The sequence below is a fragment of the Oxyura jamaicensis genome, chromosome 4 (genome assembly GCF_011077185.1).
Source record: "Oxyura jamaicensis isolate SHBP4307 breed ruddy duck chromosome 4, BPBGC_Ojam_1.0, whole genome shotgun sequence".
Lineage (NCBI taxonomy): Eukaryota > Metazoa > Chordata > Aves > Anseriformes > Anatidae > Oxyura > Oxyura jamaicensis.
Window position 1 is genome coordinate 9,477,869 of NC_048896.1, and position 11,057 is coordinate 9,488,925.

The window sequence follows — 11,057 nt, forward strand, 5'->3', positions numbered from 1 at the left end:
AAACTGTGATACGTTCGCTGCTGGAGTACTGATGGTAACAGAGAAAGCACACAAGTGAAGAACTAATAGAGATCTAATTCCTGCAACATCACTCTTCTGGTTTAGCTGCATAGTGCCTTAGATAATATATTCGACTTGCTAATGGAGATTTTTAAATGCAACTTCAAACCTAGCATTTTAAAAAATTAAAATAGATTCTTCTACTTGCTTCACAGGTTCAGACTTTATTTCAGACTTAAATAAAGATTGGAGAAGTTTTCAGAAAAAAAGATAATCTGGAAATCAAAAAATGTACCTGAAAGTAACCACAAAGATGCAGAAATACACACACCCCAAATCCACATCCTCCTATTATGTCACTACTATACCTCACTGTCACACCTTAGCTAAGCCGACATCCTGGCTAACGCGCACAGACTTCCTCTGTACACAAAGCCCTGCTCCAACCTGCAAGAAAGCAGCCATCAACCACCAGCAACCAGAGGCTCATGTCCCAGCATTAATCCAATAAGGGGACTCGCTTGTCTTTTACACCTCTAAGATGCCAACCAGGTTGAGCACAGTGAGCAAGACTGCCTCAGGCATGTGGATGGGTAGAGATGCAGACCTGAGTTTAAAAAACAAAACAAAACAAAACAAAACAAAAACAAAAACAAAAAAAGATTAGGAGTTAATTTCCACTGAGAAGGTTCTTCATATGCATCTCTCTGCTCTTTGGGGTGTTAAAATACTTTTAAAAATGTTTTGGAGTACAACAACTTGAAATCCACAAGCTCAACAGAAAGTACCTATGGACTACAGTGGGCTTGAAATCCATCTCTGTATATGTTCTTTTTCCTCATATACCTACCTTGCCTTGCTGAGTAAAAATACTGTTTTGTATGATTTTTTTGTTGTTTTTAAACTAGAAGAGTGCAAGAGATTTTTTTATATATATTTTATTACATCCACTTATCTTCTGCCTCTTCATTAGCCAGAAATATAGATGTACACATTAACATCACGTTGTTGCAATGAGAAAGTTATATGACTAAGAAGATTGCTACTCTGCAATATCCCCAGTACAATGCTGACCAAAGAGTAAAAATAAAACAGCTAAAAACCACCTCACAAAAACCAACCATATGATAAAAAACATGCAACCTCTTTCCTATTTACCCTAAGAAACACCATTCAAAATATTTCCCAGCACTGTTACTGCACTTTTTCTTGCTTTATAGCAATTCATCCAGCAACTGATGAATTTCCAGTGATACCAGCAGCACACCATCTTTTCTATGCCTGTGAGCACACACTTGGCCCACACCTGTTTCCCCAGGGCTTACAGCGGTGCTCACTCACTCGCCCATGGAACAAGCATGACAGACCTGTGATCTCTCCATAGGAAGGGGAAGCATTTAAAAATCTCTCCCTCCCTTATGTGGCCATGATTTTTCCACAAAAATCTTTCTCAATATCACACTTCCAGCTACATCAGCTTGTGTTACAGCTAGCCGAAGATTGAAAGCTGGAGAAAATTGTCAGACAGTGCAATCACATAAAGGCTCATAACCAAGCAAGTACTTCTCCCTTTATCTTGTCACACTGCAATCATCACCCTAAAAAACCTCCAAGGGAGAGAAACACAAACTCCTATTCAATCAGGTGCAAGGAGCCCTGCAGATGAACCCCGGGGCATGCTCAGAAAGAAGCACAGCACTGCTGTAGCTTTCTGTGGTAAGGAAAGCAAAGCAATGCAAGGAGAGGGCAGCGCTTTTGGAGAACAGCAGCTATGCAAGAAAATTTACCATCTTGTAAAATTATCCTTTTCTCACCCACATGGTTTTAGGCATTATATCCCCCACTGGGCTCTGCTTAAACACATTCACAACACAGTCAGGCATACGTGATACTGATCATTGCTGGCAGGATATATTAGGGTTATTATATTCTCACCCTGTTTCTTATATTCTTCTCTAAGCATCTGCTATTTGCTGCTGTTGGAGACAGGATACCAGACTGTCAGTAATTGTTATGTCAAGGAAATAACTGGACTGTTCAAGAAATAAAAAAAATGAAGATGGCAAAAAGTGGGGGAAAAGTAATCAAAGTGGAGTGATACAGAGACCCAAAGATAAGGACAAGGGGTGCTAAATGGGTAAGAAATAGCAGGGTGAACACTGAGCATACAGAAAATAGAAAGCAGCATGCCAGCCTTTCACAGTGATTGGAGGAGGAAAGATTTTACTCCATTTTCCTGCTGGAAGGGAAGTCCCTCAAGGGAGCAGCAATGCAAAAAGATGTTCAAGCCCAGGAAAAGAGCTAGAGGCCAGCAATGCCAGATGAGGATCTGAACAGGAGAGTTTATGATGGACCCCAAAGGAATATATTAGTCCAGCAATTGTAGGCAGTCAGGATGGTTATTCAGGTAATTATAGACTTGACACGAGCCCCAGATCAAAATCACAGAGCAATTGCTAGATGACTGAACTCATAATTTCATTACTTTCTTTTCTTTCCTTAAGTGCCAGCAGGAAACCCAACACTGACAAAAAGTATAGGGAAACATAACAATGTTCAAACAAAATACGTAATTTACTTTATCTTTGCCTTTGGTTATTTTATGAATACCTCAGCAGCAACAGAAATCTGTTAAATCTCTCCTGGAAAACATCATCCAAAGTCCATCAGGATGTGGAAAGAAGTAGAGATGGTTGCAGCCTCAGGCTGTGTCAGAACCTTGTGTCTGCATATGATGGGAATCCCAGCCAGCCCTATTGGATAATCCTGAAAGAATTTTTAATCCACTTAATAAAGCAGGATGGGGAAAAAATGCAGCAGCTTTGCCAGCATTACAAACCTGTCCTTTGCAAATGCCTTAGTGACACACTGAATGCTGACAATAAGAACATCATTACATGAAATTATTACAGAACACTTTAAAAATCACTGATAATCAATAAGATATAGTTTTAATGAGAAGCCATCAGCGAATGGAAGTGCTTTTTACTGGGCCTACAGAGACAAGTTTCTCAGCCCAATGCAACTGAGAACTTGCTCAAATATGGTCAGACTCAGGCAGCAACAGCCAAACAACTCAGTTCTTATCATAAGCCCAGGCCTGCCAAATATCAGACATTTTAATGTGGCAAAATACAAGTCTGCTCATCTAGGGTCAAAGAATGCCATGGTGGGGCATACAAAAGGATGTACTGTATGTTGGAAATCAGACAAATATTATATAAGAAGTCACAGCAGATAAATAGCACATGAGGTCCCAGGGTCATGCTGTAGCTACAGGAGCTAATAACACTGTTGGATGTTTGAAGAGAGGCAATTTTGTCCAGGGTTAGAAAGGTTTCTGCATATGGAGTCAGTGGGAATGTCAGTAGAATATCATGTTCTGCTGTCCCAGAATGCCCACCTCTGATGTCCGTGTCTCAATAACCCTGAAAAACTGGGAGGGAAACACATACCATTTAAGGGTCTGAAAACAGATTGTGTGGAAAGAGTTTAAATAAAATAATTGCTTTAGTGAAAAGAAGGCTGAACAATGATTTTCCCACATCATGTAAAATGATTTCTATTAGTAGCAGGCTCCTTAATTAAGTAGACAAAGGCAGAAGATTCAACATATGGAGCAAGGAAATAAACTCAGATTGGATTTTTTTTTTTTTTTTTTTTTTAAGCATTGAAAATAATTACTCACCAAAGCAACTACCCTCAGGACACATATGAGTCCCAGCTATCTGTGTTCTTTAAACAAGGCTCAATATGCTTCTGAAAGGCAAGGAGAAATTGTTGGATAAAGTTTTCTACACCTGGTGTTATTGGGAGGTCAAACTACATGATCCTAACAATCATTTAAGGTCTTACAAAGCCTAGGAATGTTAGACAGTATTTACCATACCCATGATACGCTTCTCAGACTTATGTACTTACACTGGATTTTATATTTTTGCATGATTTTAGAAAACAAAGAAGGCAGCAATTAAAATAGGTGCGTTATTAAGGCAAGAGTAATCTTTGAAACAGATATATTTGCATTCATTCCAGCATTCAACTCTGCTTTGACTATCACAAGCCAAGCACATGATACTGCGTATCATAAAAATAAAAAGAATACAGTCTTTTCCAAATAGGACCCGTATTAAAATTAAACAATAACCGCAAGAGTTTTAGTAGACCTACAATAGTCCCCATTAAAACCATTAAAATTACAGTCTTTCAGATAACAATGTCCACAATAACTGTCTGCAAGCCACTATATACATTAAACTGTAGATAATTTATATGCTTCTGCAATCTTATTTTTTCTCCTTTGTAAGCAATAGCTATTATAAAATCTTAAATATCTGCCCAGAGTTTCTTAAATGTTACAGATAATGAAAAAGAAAGTAACAAGGCATTCATGGTAAAATGTTGCAAGTCTTTGCATGAAAATAAAAACACTTTGGAATTCCTTATTTCAGCTACATCACCTCTAATTTCCTCCAGACCCCTTCCAAGGAGCCTGGAGCAGCCGAGGTGGACCTGAGCATTTTCTGGGGTTAGGATTTAACTGTTGCTGCTGGTGGGGTTCATCCCACCCAGTGCTGCAGCCACCCCAATCCTGGCCAACTCTGCAGACTCTGACTGCACAAATAGCAAGGATGGGGCATTTCTAGCCTGTGATTCATCTTCTCTTACCCCAGACTTCAAAAACAAGCAGTGGTAATTGCTCCCACAGAGTGCTTTTTAACTCAGCTGTGAGGAAAATCTAAACAACAAACTTCAATGTAAATGTTTGCAGTGTCAGTTTAATCCCTTTCTGTCTTTCAGTGCCAGGTAATTACATCCATAATGACCAGTGAGATCTTCCATGATGTCTCTGCCTCAGAAATTCATCTGGGATGAAGTGGGAAGACCAACGTTGTCACTGCTCAAGTTGGAACTGAAATTAATTATTTGCTACCTAGTATCTGTTGCAAAAGACTAAAACACCAAAACAGAATTTAAAGGAACCAGGATATCAGAACCTAGCAACATCTGTCCCACTCCTAGAGACTGAAGCGTTGAGGAAGGTGCGTTTCCTGGCTGGAGATCAAATGAGCTGAAGTAGCCTCTGTGCAAGCTGAATTCATGGACTGCAGCCCTAGGGTGAAACATTGTGGGTGAGCTGAGGGTCCACTACCACAAAGCTCACGAGTGAACTGCGGGTTTTGGTGCACAGCAACTTACAGCACCATCTGCCTACTTGGCTCTTGTGCAGAAACCATAGAATTCATACAATATTTATAACAAGAAGAGAGTTTTTCACTGATGGGAGAGGTGATGTCATTTCTCTAATGTTTGTTGACTTACGGATAGTGTGTGCAATTCAACAGCTGAGCAACATATCATTTCTATTCGTGCTGCATTACGCATAAGTGCACACATTACAATCCGTGTCATCTGAACAAAGGTAGCACGATCCTTGGACACGTGCCATTGCAGCTCTGTAGTAAAATTACGGTCCCTTGAACATTTTACAATCTCCAATTATTACAGCATTTGCATTGGCCTGATGGCCCAAATTAATCTGATTTTTAGAAGTTACAACATTTAATTAGGATTAGCAGTAACACTGATAATATTCAAAATAAATAAATAAATAAATAAATAATATGACAGCATCTGCCCTGAAACAGGGATGGGGAATGGAAATCAGTCATGCTTTTTAAAATGTTTTCAATAATAAGAGTAACTAACAGCCAAAGAAAATAACCTTCTGGAACAATACACAATAGGTAGCAACTGCCTCTCATCTTCAGGTGAAAAGTCACTTAATACTGTTTCATCTCAAAGCACTTCTACTTTGATGCGATGAAAAACTCTTTCTCCAATACAGGTCCCTTTCCATGCATTTTCTAAGTGATTAAATCCTAGCACTCCTTTTTGACTTTTATTGCTTTTCATACTGGTGAGAGCCATATAATGATTCATCACGAAAGTAATCTTTAAGCAGCTTTGTTCCTATTTGCTGCTATATATATTAAATATAAATTGCTCTTTGAATTCACCTCTGAAGTCAGACTCAATTTTTTATCTAACAAGAACTGTATTTCCAGTCATCTTCTGAATACAGTAAAGTGAGAAAACCTTTTGCATAATATAAATATCTGCATTCACTAAAAGGAGGCTGATGCCACCACCTACTGTGAACGCATTTTGTAAGAGGTACAAAGCCAGTTAAATTTCAGCTGCAGCAGGATAATCTCTTAAAGACACTCCAGTCACTGTCAAAAAGGCACAGTTTTATCTCTGACTCAACAGTTTCTGGACCACAGGCTTCGAACACCTGTAGCCGATTTATAAGGAGCATCCAAAGCACAAAAATGAAATGGCTGCTGAAAGACTGTAGGCACCTAATTACTGACCTTCATTTATCTCCCCATAAAATCCAGGGACATCACTCCCTAGAAAACAGTTCGGGAAGATTCATTCTATTCCTTTTGCACTTCTCTGCACCACCTGTGAATGATGAAGAAACGCTACTGGCAAGCTGTACAAGTGCACCTCAGCAGTCATAAGAGCTGCTGGACGAGGCTGGGCACTTGCTTCAGATGACGCAAAAGCCATGTGGATCCCAGCACTGCTGATTCCAGGTCACCACTGGACCCAAACTTGGCCCTATCTTGCAGTGGAACAATGGTGAGAGATGTTGGCAGCCCCCGCCCACAGGCCATGCTGAGCTTCCTGCCTTGCTCTCCAAGCCATGCACCTTTGTGACTCTTGGACCAAGGAAGATATCGCAGTACAGCTCCTGTGACACTCAGTGTTGATCACCCCTCATTTAATAAATTGCAACTTAAAAAATTACCATTATTAACTCCAGCAAACGGCTCTTGACTTCCACATAATTAGAGTTTAATGCAAAACCATTACTGACCAAGAAAAGCTGTTTAGAAATAATCAGTAGGTCAAATGTTGTGTTTTTATTTCCTGATTGGATGGGAGTACAGCTATAAGGCACATATTCCCATAAGTACATTCAGATCATATTGCACATGAATAGGCTCCAACACTTAGCTGTTTTAGACACAGTGCTTTATGAAAAAAATACTTACTGAAACAGGGGAACAAAGATAGCCAAGACAGCTGCTGTCCACCAAGCAGATAATTTTGAAAGCATGTTTGTGAGAAATGTTTTGCTTTAATTCAGCCAGTTCTAATCACTATTCCGCCTAGGTACAAGTAGCAGTAAATGGGATGACTACCATAGATGTTTTCTATCTAGTGTTTCCTGCACAGGTAATTTGGTCATTTAATGCTCACCATGTTTTATAAATGCATTTTTATAAAGAAGCTAGTCAGATGACCTTATACCAGGACTACACTGCTGAGATTCCACATGTTCATATATTCATATTTTCACCTCTGGGAGAAACCAGGAGATTTTTCTCCCCTTTGTGAGAGACGTGTGTTGCTATGGAGTGCTGCTACCCAACTTGGCCCCCTGCTTGGGTAACAAGGATTCTCTTTCACAGGACAGAGCAGAGCAGCTGCTCCCCAGGCACCACGACAGCCTCCGTCCCCCACAGGGGTTGGGGCTTCTCAAGTCATATGCAGAAGCAAACGCACCAGACCCACTCCTGCTCCTCTATCTCCAACACAGAGTTCTTAGCAGCAGAGGTCTTCTCTATGGGATCCCAAAGGAGGCGTCACAAATGTCCTGTTTTTGGGGAAAAAAAAAAAAAAGAAAAAAAAAAAAAAGTTCTTTCCTGCCCCAATTTTGGCCCTAATTTACTGTTAAAGAGGGGGATTTTTTACTAGTCTTCCCTGTGAGATAGGTCAATGCTGACTCAAGCATGGCACAACAGTTCTGGGAAGTTCAGGAGGCAATAATAAACGCTCTGACCAATCTGCTCAGGGGTAGCAACACACGCCAGCCTGGAAGCCTCGATTATAAGAAAACACTACAAACCTTTTAAGTCACTTTTGAAGAAGACAGTCTTACTCTTTTTCCCCAAAGAGTGAAGTTATGAATAACGCATTTGTTCTGCTACGAGGCCACAGAAACAGTTCTGGAACAGTTGCACAGCAGCAGCACTGTTGGCTGTGCTATTTCAATAGACTGGCAATGCCAGAAACGCATACAACACTCCGTGTGATGCAGGCACAGAATCTGGGCAGTGCCTACCTATTCTGCACAGGCAGGTTCCATTGGCAGGATCTGTGCTCATGTGCTCAGAAGCCAACATGCAAATGTACACGTGTAGGTTAGTCATGAGAACTGGTATCAAATCGGTACCCAGTGCCCAACACCCTGCTTTTTCCAACAGAATACGTTTGAAAAGTTCCCTTTCAACTCAATCTTTACAGAGTAAAGCTCCCACTGGAAATCTCAAGACAAGCCAAAAACTCATGCTCTGCTGGTGAGAAAGGCACAACATTAACTACTGCTGGTCTTGCTAGAGGCTTCTCAAGCACCATCCTAAACAAGCCTAAGGAAACCGTATGCTGAAATTTGATGGCATTAGCATTTTTACTCCCCTAGGTATTGGTGGGGAAAAAAATAATTCAACTAAAGACTGCAGGTAGTAAAGCAGTTAGAATAGATGAACAGAACTCCTCTCCACAGAGCTGGGAAAACAAAGCACAGAACAGAATAATCCACAGACAGCTCCTAAAATGAATTTCTTTCTCTGCTTCCAAATACCAAGATCAACCTTTAGGATCCCTCTTCCTCTGAGAAGGGCACCTCTTTTCTCCCTCTTGGCATAATTTCACTCCTCCAGAAAACACCACCTCCCTGTCAGCAGCACTTTGTGTGGGTGTCCTCTGTCCTTCCCACATCCACCAGAGCAGAATGAAAGGACCTGTAGAGTGCACTGTATCTCTGCTTCTGAATGAAAACATAACCCCATGTACTGCTGCCAGCCCTTTCAAAAGGTCACGCTGGGAAGAAACAAAAGCTCCCAGGTGCATTTCACAGACACCAAGGCAAGTTTGATCCAATTAAGTGCAACAACTTTAGTGCCAGGCACAAAAGGTATCCCTGAGATATCCCCTCCCCTCTCCCTCCTGCCACACACACAAAAAAACACACATACATGCACTTCTGCCTGACTTTAGGCTGCAAACTAAACCCGTTTTCCACTGAAATCTTTTTGATCGCATAGCCCAGGATGAGGAGAGGACTGTAGCCCAAAAGATCACAGCATATTGCACGGGGAGCAGCTCCTACCTCAGCCAGCCAACAGAGCCTGCAGGTCAACATAATTCCTCTTGGGTGGAGATATTTACCCCAGCTCCAGGAGCTGGGGTTCCGCTCCCATGCCCAGCACTTCGGACAGACCAGGATAGCATCTTCTTCGAGCAGCGCGGCTTCTCACACACACCGAACTGCAGCAGCAGCAGCCTGGGAGAGCATCAGCAGTTGAATTGCTGCACATGTATCTCTGCAGATTATTTCCTGCTTGAATACTTGGCATAAAGGCAGATGCTCTTAACCCTCTGGAGGCCTGTGACTCTGTACCCCATCAGCAGGGGCAAGCAAATAACTCCAAATATTCTGCGGTGAGGCCAGAGGGGAGAGAGTGAAGACACACAGGACATCCTCCGAGAAGTAGTCCCAACCTCGAGTTAGTTGCAGTCACTTTGGGAGGCAGGCATTCCCCTGGCAGCCCACAGCATCCCCAACCAGGCACCGCACAGCTCCTGCTGCGTCGACTGCTGCAGGTCCCCCGGCTCCAGCAAAATGCTGCTAGAGCTCCCACGGGAGCCCAGGGGAGGGCCCACTGGGGTATCACAGCCAGCAAGCTGGACCGGCGGCTGGAGGCCAAGCAGGCGATGAGGTGAGGAATGCAGGTGATGTGGAGAGCCCAGCAGTGTCACTGGGACTCAGGCAATACGGGGCTCCCGCTCCCGGCACCAAGCCTTGTGGCCCCAGGGGCTGCCCAGGACCTGCGGGCGCCCACGCTGCGGGCAGGCACGCGCTGCCCAGCCGGCACGGACAGCACTCAGCCGGCGAGCTTCGGCACTGCTCCCTCTCACAAGCTGCGAATGTGACTGGAAAGCATGGCTGAAAAACATGCTACAATTAACAGGAGGGAGGGGGATACTATTGCTCTCCTGCTAGTCTTAAAGGCACATTGCTCACATGCGCCTGTTGGAGATGCAAACGCCCGCAGCTCCAGCCCAGCATCTCACGTCTGCAGGGAGCTGAGAAGCCCGGCAGGAGCCCCGATGGGTCGGGGGAAGGAGAGTGCCCCGGCAGCCAGGAGGGGAAGAGGCAGCTGGCAAGAGAGATCTCTCATCAGGATCCAGGAACGAGGCCTTCCGCATCTCCGTCCCAGGATCCAATCAAGTCCCCGTCACCCAGCCTGGATGCCTGCCCCCATCCCTCTGGCAGCATCCCAGGTGGACACTACATCCCACATAGCCCCAGCCACTGTCCTGCTTGCACCCCACTAGGCAAGGAGAGCCTGGCACACCTCAGTGGCATTGTGCCCCTCAGTTTGGCTTGGCAGCAGGACCAGATTAGCAGTGCTGCTCCCCCCAGAGATACCGACCAGGACTACAGCACCAGTAGGTGCAGTTTTGCACCCTGATGTTACACAGAACATAATTCTTCTCTGAGCCACGATCTGCAACAGCTTAACATGCAGCTCAGGCTCAAGTTGTGAGGAGTTCAGCTGGTCTCAGCCTGGCTGCAGCCTCTGGTGCCAGTCACCTCCCTCCCCTAGCACGGCAGCAGGGGTGTGCACCAGCCCAAAGCTTCACATTCTCTTCGCTTCTCCTGATGCCCTATTCTGAATGCCTTTGGATATTCTGTTTGGTCCTTCACTATATCATCCAACGAGACATTAGCTCCAACCCACATAAAGCATTTCCCTTCTCCGCCCTCAAAATAGCTAGCATTTGAACACCCTTTGTAAATCTATTAAGCAGGGAATTCACCCTCTTATAAATGTCTACTAGCAGTGGTCGTTGCCACACACGGTATACTTTCCTTAGCAGGATGGAGTCAGTTGAAGCCCTGGACCTTGCTTAAACTGCTTTGAGTCACACAGGGTCACATTAATACCTTTGATTCTCTAAGTCCAGTGGAGGCA

General features: G+C 43.5%; 1 protein-coding gene across 6 annotated transcripts in view; it reads right to left on the reverse strand.

Moving 5' to 3' along the window:
• HTR2C (5-hydroxytryptamine receptor 2C) overlaps positions 1-10,090 on the reverse strand; it is a 228,745-nt gene extending 218,655 nt beyond the window's left edge. For 5 of the 6 annotated variants that reach the window (XM_035325240.1, XM_035325237.1, XM_035325239.1 and 2 more), the window contains exon 1: positions 9,188-10,081. The gene's annotated coding sequence lies outside the window, so the exon portion shown is untranslated. Of the gene's footprint in view, positions 1-9,187 lie in introns of all 6 variants that reach the window. The other variant, XM_035325242.1, reaches the window with a different exon arrangement.
• Between the last annotated feature and the right edge of the window lie 967 nt (positions 10,091-11,057).